Source organism: Nycticebus coucang, chromosome 6, assembly GCF_027406575.1.
Source record: "Nycticebus coucang isolate mNycCou1 chromosome 6, mNycCou1.pri, whole genome shotgun sequence".
Lineage (NCBI taxonomy): Eukaryota > Metazoa > Chordata > Mammalia > Primates > Lorisidae > Nycticebus > Nycticebus coucang.
In genome coordinates, this window is record NC_069785.1 from 76,782,726 (window position 1) to 76,795,560 (window position 12,835).

Consider the following 12,835-nt stretch of genomic DNA (forward strand, 5'->3'; position numbering starts at 1 on the left):
ATGGTCTTGGAAGTATTCCTGCTTCTCGCCCCAGGGCCTTCCTTCTACCTCTGGTGAGTCTAAGACCGGAGAGCATGTCCTGCCCCTCCCGTGTGGGCAAATTGGTGTTTACTTTACCCCTGCCTTAGAAACACTGCGTCTTTGCTTCCCTCGCCCCCAGCCGCCCTGCCCACGTGGCTTTCTCTCAAGAACCCTCCTGAGAGGGCGGCGCCTGTGGCTCAAGGAGTAGCGTGCCGGTCCCGGATTCAAACCTAGCCCCGGCCAAAAAACCAAAAAAAAAAAAAAAAAAAAAAGAACCCTTCTGAGGAAGCTGGTGGGATTTCCTGGAGCAGTAGCCAGCCACCTCTCCCATACTTGCGCCACCAGCTAGGGGGATGGTGGATGGCGTCTCTCTGCCCATCTGCCTCCAGTCTCTTCCGCAGTGAAGGCCTGTGGACAAAAGCTGAGGACAGAAAGCAGACTCGCCTGTCCCCCATTTGGAGGGACTTGTCCCTCTTTGGAATTCAGGTCTCTTGGTTGACTATGACCTCAGCTCTCTGGTGAGTTTAAGAAATTATGATTTTGCAAATTAGTTGACTTTCTGATTGTTAGAATGCGAGTGACTTTCTACATCCTAAGAGGAAGTGGAAGTCCTCTCTTTTTACTTTTAAACATATGCAACTAGCCAAAAAAGGGACTCGTGGTGTGTTTAAAGTTGTTTCTCATATCTTCCACAGTCAGAGCTATATTTGCCACCACTCAGGTAAGTTGACATTTATCAAGCCTTTAATGTGTCCCAGCTCAGTTCCAAGTGTGTGGACTCATTTAGAACCATCCCTGAGGCTCGGTGCCCGTGGCTCAAGCGCCTAAGGCGCCAGCCACATACTGAGCTGGCGGGGGTTGGTAGGAATCCAGCCCAGCCCACCAAACAATGATGGCTGCAACCAAAAAAAAAGTAGCCCAGCATTGTGGTGGGTGCCCATAGTCTCAGCTACTTGGGAGGCCAAGGCAGGACAATTGCTTGAGCCCAGGAGTTGGAGGTTGCTGTGAGCTGTGATGCCACCGCACTCTACCCAGGGCAACAGCTTGAGGCTCTGTCTCAAAAAAAAAAAAAAACATCTCTGACTCCTCTTTTCTCTCAACCTCACATCCAGTTTTTCAGGTAAGCCTATGGGCTCTCCCCTCAAAATCAAACAGTTCCTTTCAAAACTAAAAATGGACTTAACATAGGACCCGGCAATTGTACTGTGATGCATTTCCCCAGAGAAATGAAAACTTAATTTTCATGGTGGAATTTGCTCACAAATGTTCATAGCAGCTTAATTTATAATAGCTCCAAACCAGAAAATACAAAACTGTGTGGTACTAGCTATACCATAGAATACTACTTAGCAATAAAACAGAACGAACTACTGATACAGGCAACAACTTGGATGAACTTTTTCTGAGTGAAAAAGCCACCCTCAGAAGCATACATACTGCATGATTCTATGTATTTGTCAAGGGTGAAAGAATAATCACAGGGGCAGAGAACTGTCTGTGGTTGTCAGGACCTGGGAGGGTGTCGCCATAAGGGGGCAGCAGAGCATCCTGATTTCGGTGGGGGCTACTCAAGGCTACACGTGTGATAAAAGTCACATAGACAGGCTGGGTGTGGTGGCCCAGGCCTGTAATCTCAGCACTGTGGGAGGCCAGGACGGATGGAGTGCCTGAGCTCAGGAGTTAGAGACCAGCTTGAGCAGGAGCAAGAAGGTCCCGTCTCTAAAAATAGCCGGGTGTGGTAGTGGACGCCTGTAGTCCCAGCTACTTGGGAGGCTGAGGCAAGAGGATCACTTGAGCCCAAGAGTTTGAGGTTGCTGTGAGCTGTGACACCACAGCACTCTATCCAGGGCAACAGAGTGAGACTGTGTCTCAGCAACAACAAAAAAATCACATAGACCTACCAAGTGGTCTTTGCCCTGCCAACAAGTGAGTGATGACATTTCCGACACCAATCAATTTTCTGATTTTTGGGCACCAAGAGGGTGTTCAACAATTCTATTCTGACACTAGCTGCCTGAAGTTTGTGTCAGATTCCACAGATTTAGGGTCTCAGTCCCACAAGACTCCCCCGATTAGAGGCAATTCACAAATACAACGTCCCCAGGGTCCCCACACCCCTGCCTGCCTGACTTCTAATTTGGAGGTTTGTATGGCTGCCGCGGACCACCCTGTCGGTGGGCTTCAGTCCGAGGGAAAGCAGGGAAACGGAGTCAGGTTGGTTGAAAGGTCGACGCAGGAAAATGACAGTCTGCCACACAGCACTTGGTGAAGTATGCAGCTGTACTTTACTGAGTTTTAAGTACGGTTTTTATACAATTTACACAAAGCATTACAGGTTACACAAAGTATTTTTACAACTTGCTGACCTTTACAAGTTATATTTTAAGTTTGCAAACGTGGGTAGTTATCCATTACTATTTTTCAATATCTTGCCCTTAAGGAGAACAAAGGTTAGTGGTTATCAGCGAAAACTATTTGCTTCCTCTTGCTTCCTCTTGCTTCCTCTTATCTGAGGAATGTTAGTATAGTGTAATTCTTTACATTTGTGTTTAAGTAATAGTAAAGGCATAATTTGTTTTAAGGCTCTTATTAGATATATAAATTTTAAGTTAATGTTGGTTATATATACTTTTATTATGTGCTTATTATTAGTCATATGTGCTTATTCTATTGTGATTTGATTGATTAGAAATGTAGTGAAGTAAGATGTTTTTTAAGGAAAGTTTTACTGTGGGTGGTGATGGTGCATGTCGTGTTGGAACATCTTGTTTAAACATCTTGTTTGCTGTGCCTGCATTGTCTTAGCCCACTGGCGTTTATGGTGGGGACTTGCTTTTGTGTAGGCTTACTTGGAGCCACTGAGTCTGGCACAGTTATACTTCTTGTGCTGTTTCTGAATCAGTAAACCATTGTGTTCATACTGACAAGACTTATTGCTTACTTATCAGGACAAACAGACATTCAGCTTAACATACACGTACACTGTAACAGAAAGCCATACCCTTAGGTTAATGCGATAAAAAACAGCATGCTGGGCAACATCTCTGTCGCTGCGCACACTGGGGGTGCTGGGGGCTTCGCTCCGGGGAGCACAGACCTCCTTTCCGTCGTTTTACAACGCGGACAGCGCCACCTCGCTGCGGCTTGGTGCCGAGGGTGCGGCATATGGCCACATTCCTCAGGTTTGATAATTTGCTAGAATGGCTCACAGAACTCAGGAAAACATGTTACTTACTGTAACTAGGTTATTATTATTTTTTTTTTAGAGACAGAGTTTCACTTTATGGCCCTTGGTAGAGTGCCATGGCATCATACAGTTCACAGCAACCTCCAACTCCTGGGCCTAAGCGATTCTCTTGCCTCAGCCTCCCGAGTAGCTGGGACTACAGGCGCCTGCCACAACACCCAGCTATTTTTTTTTTTTTTGGTTGCAGTTCAGCCGGGGCCAGGTTTGAACCCACCACCCTCGGTATATGGGGCCTGCGCCTTACCTACTGAGCCACAGGTGCCGCCTGTAACTAGGTTATTATAAGGATACAAGTCAGAAACAGGCAAATGGAAGAGACCATAGTACAACGTAGGGGGATAATGGTCTGGAGCTTTCTTGCCTTCTCTGGGCATGACCCCTCCCACATCTCCATGTGTGCACTCACCCGGAAGCTCTCCAAAGCCTGTTGTTTAGGAGTTTTGTGGAGTTTCCATTATGCAGGCATGATTGTTTAAATCCTTGGTCATTGATGATTGAGCTCAATCTCCAGCTACTTTCCACTCTCTGGAGGTCAGGGAGTGGGGCTGAAGGTTCCAACCCTCTAATCACCAATCAAGGCTTAGTCTTTTTGGTGACCAGCCCGTATCTGGAAGCTATCTAAGGTCCCACTAATAGTCACCTCTTGGCATACACCCAGATATGATTGAAAGGGTCTTGTGATGTGTAATAAAAGATACTACTATCGGGTGGTGCCTGTGGCTCAAAGGGATGGGGCGCTGGTCCCATATGCCAGAGGTGGTGGGTTCGAACCCAGCCCCAGCCAAAAACTGCAAAAAAAAAAAAAAAAAAAAAAAAAGATACTACTATCAGGAAATTTTAAGTTGGTTTTAGGAGCTCTGTGTCGGGAAACAGGAACAAAAACCAAATATATTTTTCCCATTATACACACCGTTTCCCACTTCCCACAGCAGCACACAAACACACAAATGAATGCTTGTAGAACTGGTGAAATCTGAATAAACTATAGGTTGTGCCAATGCCAGTTTCTGTACCAATGCAGTTATAGGGGATGTGGGCGTGAGGGGGTAGCTAGTGGAGGGGTGCATGGGACTTGTGCATTGCAACCTCCTATGACTCCATAATTATTTCAAAATAAATAATGTAAAATACATGTAACCCCAATCTAACTCCTGTTCTGCTACTAGCATGGTCCATGTCACTATCATCCCTTGCCTGGATTATTCCAACAGCCTGTTAATGGGTCTCCCTGCTTTTGCATACTGTCTGTTCTCAACAGAGCAGCTTTTTAAAATGTAAGACAGATTCTTTCATTTGAGGAAGAAAACAAAGACCAGTCAAACGAGATACATTTGATAAATAGCATTCAGAATTTGCTATAGCAAGGGAGTTGGCCACCATCACTTTTGCTTTTGTAGGGAGGGACTCAGAGGGAGCCCAAGGGATGGGAAAGCCCTAGTGGAAAACAGGGAAGGTTTTGGGTTGGTGGCTGTTGGTATGGGGAAGCTGAAGGTGGGATAATCAGAAGGGGGCACTTGCTGAGACTGGCTGGGGGGTACATATTTGGCTTTCTATGGTTGACCCTAAGTTAGAAGCAGTGACAAAAGTAAGGAAAGCTGTCAAGGTTTTTTTTGGTTTTGGTTTGTTTGTTTGTTTCTTTTTCCTGAGACAGAGTCTCACTTTGTCACCCTCAGTAGAGTGAGTGTCCTGGCATCATAGCTTACAGCAACCTGAGTAGCTGGGACTACACGCACCCACCACGCGCCTTCCTGTTTTTTTAGAGATGGGGTCTTGCTCTTGCTCAGGCTGGTCTCCAACCTGTTAACTCAGGCAATCCACCTGCCTCAGCGTCCCAGATTATAGGCGTGAGCCACCATGATTCAAAGCTGTCAGTTTTGAATTAAGTCCTGGCCATTCGGCACTGATTATTACTGAAGTTACTGTTTTGCTTCCCGGATGGTTAGTAGCAATAGCAATCTGGGTTCCTGCAAGTCTGACTTGCAACAGACTGCTTCCTGGGCTGTTTATTTTAGATTAAGGGGTTGGTTTCCTGGCCAGGAAACCAACCTGGTTGGTTGGTGTGACCTGGTCTGCTGGGTCACACTTCTGGTTTACATGTGGTCTGGCCATTGTGCATTTGTGTTCAGTCCCATTTCTCTGCTCAGACCGTGAAGTGGCTCCCCGTCGCATATGTCATGACAGTGCCCCACCAGACCCCACACGAGTTGACCCTGCTTCCCCTCTGGCCTAGCGTTCTGCTATGACCCTCTCTCCTCACCCAGCCACACCGGCCTCTTTGCTGTTCTGGACCACGCCAGGCCCTCTGCAAGGCACTTACGGCCTTCTAAGATATTGTATGCCTTTCTTATTTTTAATGCTTACTGTTTATGCCTAGCTCCCCCAGCTAGAATGTACATTCCAAAAGGGCAGGGTTTCGTTTGGATTTCTCCACTACTGTATCTCCAGCACCTAGAACATTGCCTTGCTTGGTACATCATGAGCACCCAGTAAAACACTTTTGAATGAATGAATAAATGTGTGAGATACATTTGCTAACATCTGCTGTTTTTTTATTGGGTGCTTAGGATTGACCACGGTGCTAAATACTTTCATCTGTTATCCCGTTTTGATTCTTTATGACTCCCCTATGTGTAGGTGTTAGCAGGGCCACTTGCCCTTCAGGTAAGGTAGTCCCAAGGGGCATGCCCAGAACTCTTGAGCTTCTTAGGGACCTATGCAAATGTTTAAAAACCTGTGAAAAATCTTGCCTCCAAGAAGCAAAACTACAGAACAGAATAATTCAAATTTAATAAATGTTTAATCAAATGTCTACAAAGTGTCAGCAATTGTTAATTTACGGCATTAATTCTATATCGGCTTCTTTAATTATTAAATGGAATGTTCATAAGAATTTCATTACATCTGTAAAGAATTTGTAGATTTGATGTTTTTTAACTCTTTGAGTACAGTCATCCAAGGCTTAACCATGGGGACACCTTCTAAGAAATTCTTAGGCGATTTTGTTATTGTGTGAACATCAGCATGTCCTTACACAAACCTAGATGGTGTAGCCTGCAGCACACCTAGGCTGCATGGTATGACTATTGCTCCAGGGCAACAAACCTGTGTTATGGGGTGAGATAAGGACCACTGACTCAAATTAGAATTTCAAAAAGGAGTCTTTCCTTAACCGTGGAGCTCTTTCAGCAAAGTCTAAGGCAGACTAAGTGAGAGAGCATTGAAGGGTCTGAAGTTGGGATTTTGCTAGTCTGAAAGTTGGCAAAGGGCCAAACAGGTAGGCTGAAAGTTAGCAATTAGAAGCAAAAAGAAAGTTGGCAAAAGAAGCAAAAGCGAGCACGGGGTCACGATGACCCCTTTTACAGAAGCGAACTTTGCAATTTAGGCTTTAGCCAATAGGTAACATAAAGGGCAGTTAGATAACAATAAGGTAACATAATGCAGATCTAGCAACTAATGCCTAAGTAAAACAATTTGTCACAGCACTTAGCTCGTTAACTCTCGTTATGACAGTACTTGGCCCATTTGTTCTTATCTTGTCCTGTTCTGGCCCTATCCGGACTGATCTAACAGTAACGGGGCCTGTATCATTTCAGAGTTACGGTATTCTCATCTTTTCGTACTTTAAACTTTTATCCTACACAGCCCCCTGGTGCATGTCGGTGGCAGGCAGTATCCATCTCCATGGGGGTGATGAGGCAGCTGGCACCCGTGAGGCTGCTAAAACCCATCTCGCCTGTACAGCATGTTACAATGCTGAATACCATAGGCAATTGTAAATATTTACAGTGCTAAGCATTTGTGTATATAAACAAATCTAAACATAGAAAATATGCAGGGAAAATACAATAAAAAAGATTTAAAAGAATGGTACACCTGTATAGGGCACTTACCATGAATGGTGCTTGCAGGACTAAAAGTGACTCTGGGTGAGTCAGTGAATGTGAGGGTCTAGGACATCACTGTGCACTGCTGTAGACATCACAAATGCTGTACACTTAGGAGATACTAAATTTATAAAACAATGTTTCCTCAGTAGTAAATTAGCATTAGCTTAATATAACTGTATAAACTTAATTTTAGAAAATTTCATTCTTTTGTAGTAACACTGAGCTTAAAACACATGTTGTACTGGTATACAAAAATATTTCCTTTCTTTGAATTCTTATGTTGTAATATTTTCTTCCTTCGCATCCTTGTTATATAAGCATTTTTTATTTTTATTTCTTTTTTACTTTTTTATATTTTTTTGAGAGAGTCTCACTTTGTCCCCCTTGGTAGAGTGTCACAGCTCACAGCAACCTCTAGCTCTTGGGCTTAAGTAATTCTCTTGCCTCAGCCTCCCAAGTAGCTGGGACTACAGGTGCCCGTCACAACACTCTGCTATTTTTGTTGTTGTTGTTGCTGTCATTGTTTAGCAGGCCCAGACTGGGTTTGAACCCACCAGCCCCAGTGTATGTGGCTGGCACCCTAACCACTGAGCTACAGGCATTGAGCTTCATTATTTATTTTAATTTAATTTAATTTTTTTTTTTTGAGACAGCGCCTCAAGGTGTCGCCCTGGGTAGAGTGCTGTGGCATCACAGCTTACAGCAACCTCCAACTCCTGGGCTCAAGCGATTGTCCTGCCTTGGCCTCCCAAGTAGTCGAGACTACAAGCACCCACCACAATGCCGTGCTATTTTTTTTTTTGGTTGCAGCCATCATTGTTGTTTGGTGGGCTGGGCTGGATTCAAACCTGCCAGCTCTGGTGCCTTAGCCGCTTGAGCCACAGGCACCGAGCCTTCATTTTTTATTTTTAATTGGATTTTTTTTTCTTGCATTTAAAATCTTTTTGTTAAAAACACAGACATGAACACACATGTCAGGGTCAGAGCCATTAACATCACTGTCTTCAACCTCCATGTCTTGTCCCACTGGAAGGTCTTCAGGACCAATAACACGTGTGGAGCTGTCATCTTCTCTGATAACAATGTCTTCTCCTGGAACCCCTCCTGAAGGAGCTGCCTGAGGCTTGTCTGGAGGTGTCATTCCTTTCAGATATATGTCCATGGTGGTTTACTTGGTTCATTTCTTTTTTTTGAATCATCGATTTGCATCAGTAACACATTGCACTATGACTTTAGGATAGCTGCAATGTCACTAAGTGGTAGGAAGTTTTCAGCTCCATTATAACCTATGGGACCACGGTCATATATGCAGACCATCACTGAACTGAAACGTCATTATCTGGGGCATGACTGTATTTCAGGAATGCAAGTGAGCGCGAAAAGAGGGCTGAGAGCTCATGGGCAATTGTACCACAAATGTATTAGTCTTAGCCAAATAATGTCCAAGGCAAACATACAAAAATCATTTCATATTATCTTACAGTATTATGTTATATTTAATGTAGGAATTCCATGCATTTAAATATTTGATAAGAAGTGGGAAGGTGGCTCAGCGCCCATAGCTCAGTGGTTAGGGCGCCGGCCACATACACTAGAGCTGGCAGATTCAAACCCAGCCTGGGCCTGCTAGATAACAATGACAACTACAACAAAAAAACAGCTGGGCATTATGGCGGACACCTGTAGTCTCACGTATTTGGGAGGCTGAGGCAAAAGAATTGCTTAAGCCCAAGAGTTTGAGTTTGCTGTACCCAGGGAAACAAAGTGAGACTCTGTCTCAAAAAAAAAAAGTGGGAAGGAGGCAGCGCCTATGGCTCAATGGAGTAGGGCACTGGCCCCATATGACGGAGGTGGTGGGTTCAAACCCAGCCCCAGCCAAAAACTGCAAAAAAAAAAAAAAAATGTGGGAAGGAACCTCCTAAAGTTACAGCACCTGGTCCTAGGAACATCTTAAGATGCCTCATTTTACAGTTGTAACCCGTGATCTGGTCACTCTAGTCTGCCTCCCCCAATTTTTCCTAGCCAAATACTCCACTTCACTCTCTACCTGCTCCCTGCCAAGCCCACCTGGACCAGGGACAACAGAGTGCATATCGGAAAGTTCAGGCAAGGTGAACATTCCCCAGTGTCTCTTTTCCCTTTCATCCCACTACAGCAGTTCATTGCCGGCTGGACCCTCTTGGCCCTTGAAAGCCACTTTGACTGGAACACGGAAACCCACTATCTCCCATATTGACACCAGATGGCGCCACAAGCCTTGGACTGGGCTTCTGTAGGTTCCCTTAAAGGAAACAAGAGACATAGACCCTGAACAGCCTCCCAGGAAGGCCTCTAGGTGCCCCTCCCTTAGCTTCTTCTCCTCCTTGGGGGTGACTCTGGCCCCTCTGGGATGACCCACGTGGCTTTGATTTCACTGCTTGGCAGGTGCAGTGGTTTGGGTGCCCATGAGGTCCAGACTTAGCAAGGAGACTTGGGGCTGTCTTGGGCCACTTTTCTTTTCTCATTATCAGCATGAAGGTGGAGATCGGGATAGGGTCTGAATGGGGGTGGACGCAGCTCCCTGGCCCCAGAACAACTCTGAGAGCACCTTGCCATCCTTCCCACTCACAGGCACCAGCTATCCTTACCGCTGTCTCTCCTTTGTCCCCTGAGGTCCTGCTTTAACTTGGTCTTTGTCTGTGTCTCTCCCCAGTCTGGCTCTTGCTCTCTCTCCTTCCTCTGTTCTTGTCTCCCAGTTGTTTTGTCTTTCTTTATTTACCTTCCTCCCTCTCTTTCTCCCCCTGACCCTTCCTTCATCTCTCCATCCTTTTATCTTTCTCAATATCTGAGACTTCATCAAATTCAACAAATTAATTTTAAAAGCTGGTTGCTGGTGTCTAGTGTATAGTGGACACTGTGCCAGCCTCTACCAGTGGATGAAAGCAAATTGGAGTCCCAACCCTGGAGAAGCAGCACCCAGAAGGGGACTGTGGTGGGCAAACCTTCAGGGCCTAAAAGAGCCTCTTTTATCATCATCATCATCATCACACTCTCTCCTGGCTAAGTGGGGAGGATCTGGGGCAGTAGGGGTAGGGCCAGTCCCCACCTACCCCCATACAGTGGACTCAGGCTTGGCAGAGCAACTGAAGTCCCAAGATCTTAAGACCCTCTTTATTCTAACCCTGTTCCACTGCCCCACGGTCATGGGCTGGAAGCCGTGAAACATGTTCGAGAACTAGCTGAGCCCCAGATTCCTCTAGGAAGGTCTACCCTGGGCCCCAGGCTTCGCATCTGTGCAACAATCTCCAGCCCCCTTCCCATTTTTCACCCTAAGTATCTCCCTTACCCCTGTTTGCACCTTCATCTGGTGCTCCCAGCTGCCCTCCCCATCTTCAAGAAGTTGGCCTTTGGTTATCACTGAGACATGCTGTCCTAGCTGAACTCCACTGGACCCAGGACAGGAATCCAGAACTATCTACCAGAAAAAGCCAAACACTTTCCTCCCAGCCTCCACACTCTGATATATAAACAAATCTTTCTAAGTCCCCACCCCGACACTCTCACTCCGTGATTTTTTTTTTTTTTTCTGGTTGCAGTTCAGCCGGGGCCAGGCTTGAACCCACCACCCTCGGTATATGGGACTGGCGCCCCACTGACTGAGCCACAGGCGCCACACTCACTCCGTGATTTTGGTTTGAGAGACCCCACTGAGGGGCTGACCCAGGGTGATCTGTGTAAGTCACCCATGACTAAGATTTTTCTATTAGCACTTCTCACCCTTAAAATTTTTACAAGTAATGATCATCCCGTAGCCTAGGAAGGGAGATGGACCACCAGCTTTTCCACCTTTACCTAAATATTTACCATCCATATTTCCCCCCTTCTTTCTGCAGGGCAAGGTATCACTCCTTTGTCCCTCCATCAGTTCCGTCTCTTTATCTAGAATACCCCCCATTCCGTGAGAGTGCCTTTCCTCACAGGATGGTAAACTGTCACACCACTTCCATCTTAAAAATATCTTCTTCTGGCTCGGCGCCTATACCTTAAGTGGCTAAGGCACCAGCCACATATACCAGAGCTGGCAGGTTCGAATCCATCCCAGGCTTGCCAAACAACATGACAACTACAACTAAAAAAATAAAAAAGCTGGGCGTTGTATAGTCCCACAGGGAGGGACCCACCACAGGGAGCTACTTGGGAGGCTGAGGCAAGAGAATCACTTAAGCCCAGGAGTTGGAGATTGCTGTGAGCTGTGATGCCACGGCACTCTACCCAGGGTGACAGCTCGAGGCTCTGTCTAATATATATATATATATATATATATATCTTCCCTCATACCACCCAATGCAATGACACAAGGGAAATCATTTTAAATGTTCAATAAAAATTATAGGAGGCCGTTGGTTTGTACTGAGCTGCTGCATTAGGCCCAACAGATAAGAATTAAATCACTCCTGCTAAAGTTCCACATCATGAAAGGGAAACTAAGGTGTGTTTATTCAATCTCCCAAGAAATTAGAAGAATTAGAGTTAACAGACAAATTCTTAAACATGCCAGTTTCAATCAGCATGATAATGAAGTTTCATCTACCTTTAATCCTTACAACAAAGTCACTTGAAATAACCTGATGGTAACTGATCAGTTATTTTTCCATTATTCTGTTTCCCTGTTCCTGTCCTACAAGGAAAGCAATTTGAAACCATCAATCTTCCCTTTGTTCTTTGTTGCTGTCTGCAGCCCTTTCTTGCCCATAAAAACAAATTCCTTTACCCAGCTCATTGGAACACTCATTCTATCACACAGAAGGAAGTATTGCCCACTTCTAGAATTGCAAATAAAATCAATTAAGATTTTTAAACTAAATTTGTTGTAATATTGTCTTTTGACATAAATCATAAGAAGAAATAAGTTATCATCATTGGCAGATGACATGTCTAATATTACTACAGTAAAGATGAAATACTAGAAATAAAAATACAATAAAGTAGTGACATAATATATTGTTTGGGGGGGGGTTCACCCACAGTTCCTGTCTCACAGCCCATATAACCCTTGTAATTTCCTAACAGACTAAAGGAATAAAAACATCTTTCATTAAAATATTTGACCTTTTGGCCCAGCTCAGTGGCTCTCTCCCATAATCCTAACACTCAGGGAGGCTGAGGTAGGTGGATTGCCTGAGCTCAGAAGTTTGAGACCAGCCTAAACAAGAGTGAGATGCCGTCTCTAAAAAATAACCAGGTATTGTGGTAGACACCTGTAGTTCCAGCTACTTGGGAGGCTAAGGCAAGAGGATCACTTGAGCCCAAAAGTTTGAAGTTGCTGTGAGCTATGACACCAAGGCACTCAACCAAGGGCAACACAGTGACTCAAAAAAAATATTTATATATTCGGCCTTTTGTCCTTGGTTTCTGAAACAGCTCTGGAGTAGCTCCAGAGTGAGCATTAAAGTGAAAGACAGCCTTGTCATTTATAAACACACCTGAGATTACGTTAATGAAGTGATTTTTGATGCCCACATAACCACTGGAGTGGGGCTGGTTACCAGGAGAACCAGCCTTATGTTCTGAGGGTTGGAACTTACCTCTGAAGAGGGAAGAGGGACTGAAGGTTGAGTTGATTATCTGTGTTCAGTGATGTAATCAATCATGCCTGTGTAATGAAGTCTCTGTAAAAACCCATAAGGACTGAGTTCAGGGG

The 12,835-nt window shown here is 45.0% G+C and overlaps 1 protein-coding gene and 1 pseudogene across 1 annotated transcript in view; one reads left to right on the plus strand and one right to left on the minus strand.

Moving 5' to 3' along the window:
• The window catches only part of LOC128588720 (G patch domain-containing protein 3-like), a 15,842-nt pseudogene continuing 3,007 nt past the window's right edge, over positions 1 to 12,835 (plus strand).
• STOML1 (stomatin like 1) overlaps positions 7,181 to 12,835 on the minus strand; it is a 22,536-nt gene continuing 16,881 nt past the window's right edge. The window contains exon 8 of the transcript XR_008380591.1: positions 7,181 to 7,273. The gene's annotated coding sequence lies outside the window, so the exon portion shown is untranslated. The remainder of the gene's footprint in view (positions 7,274 to 12,835) is intronic.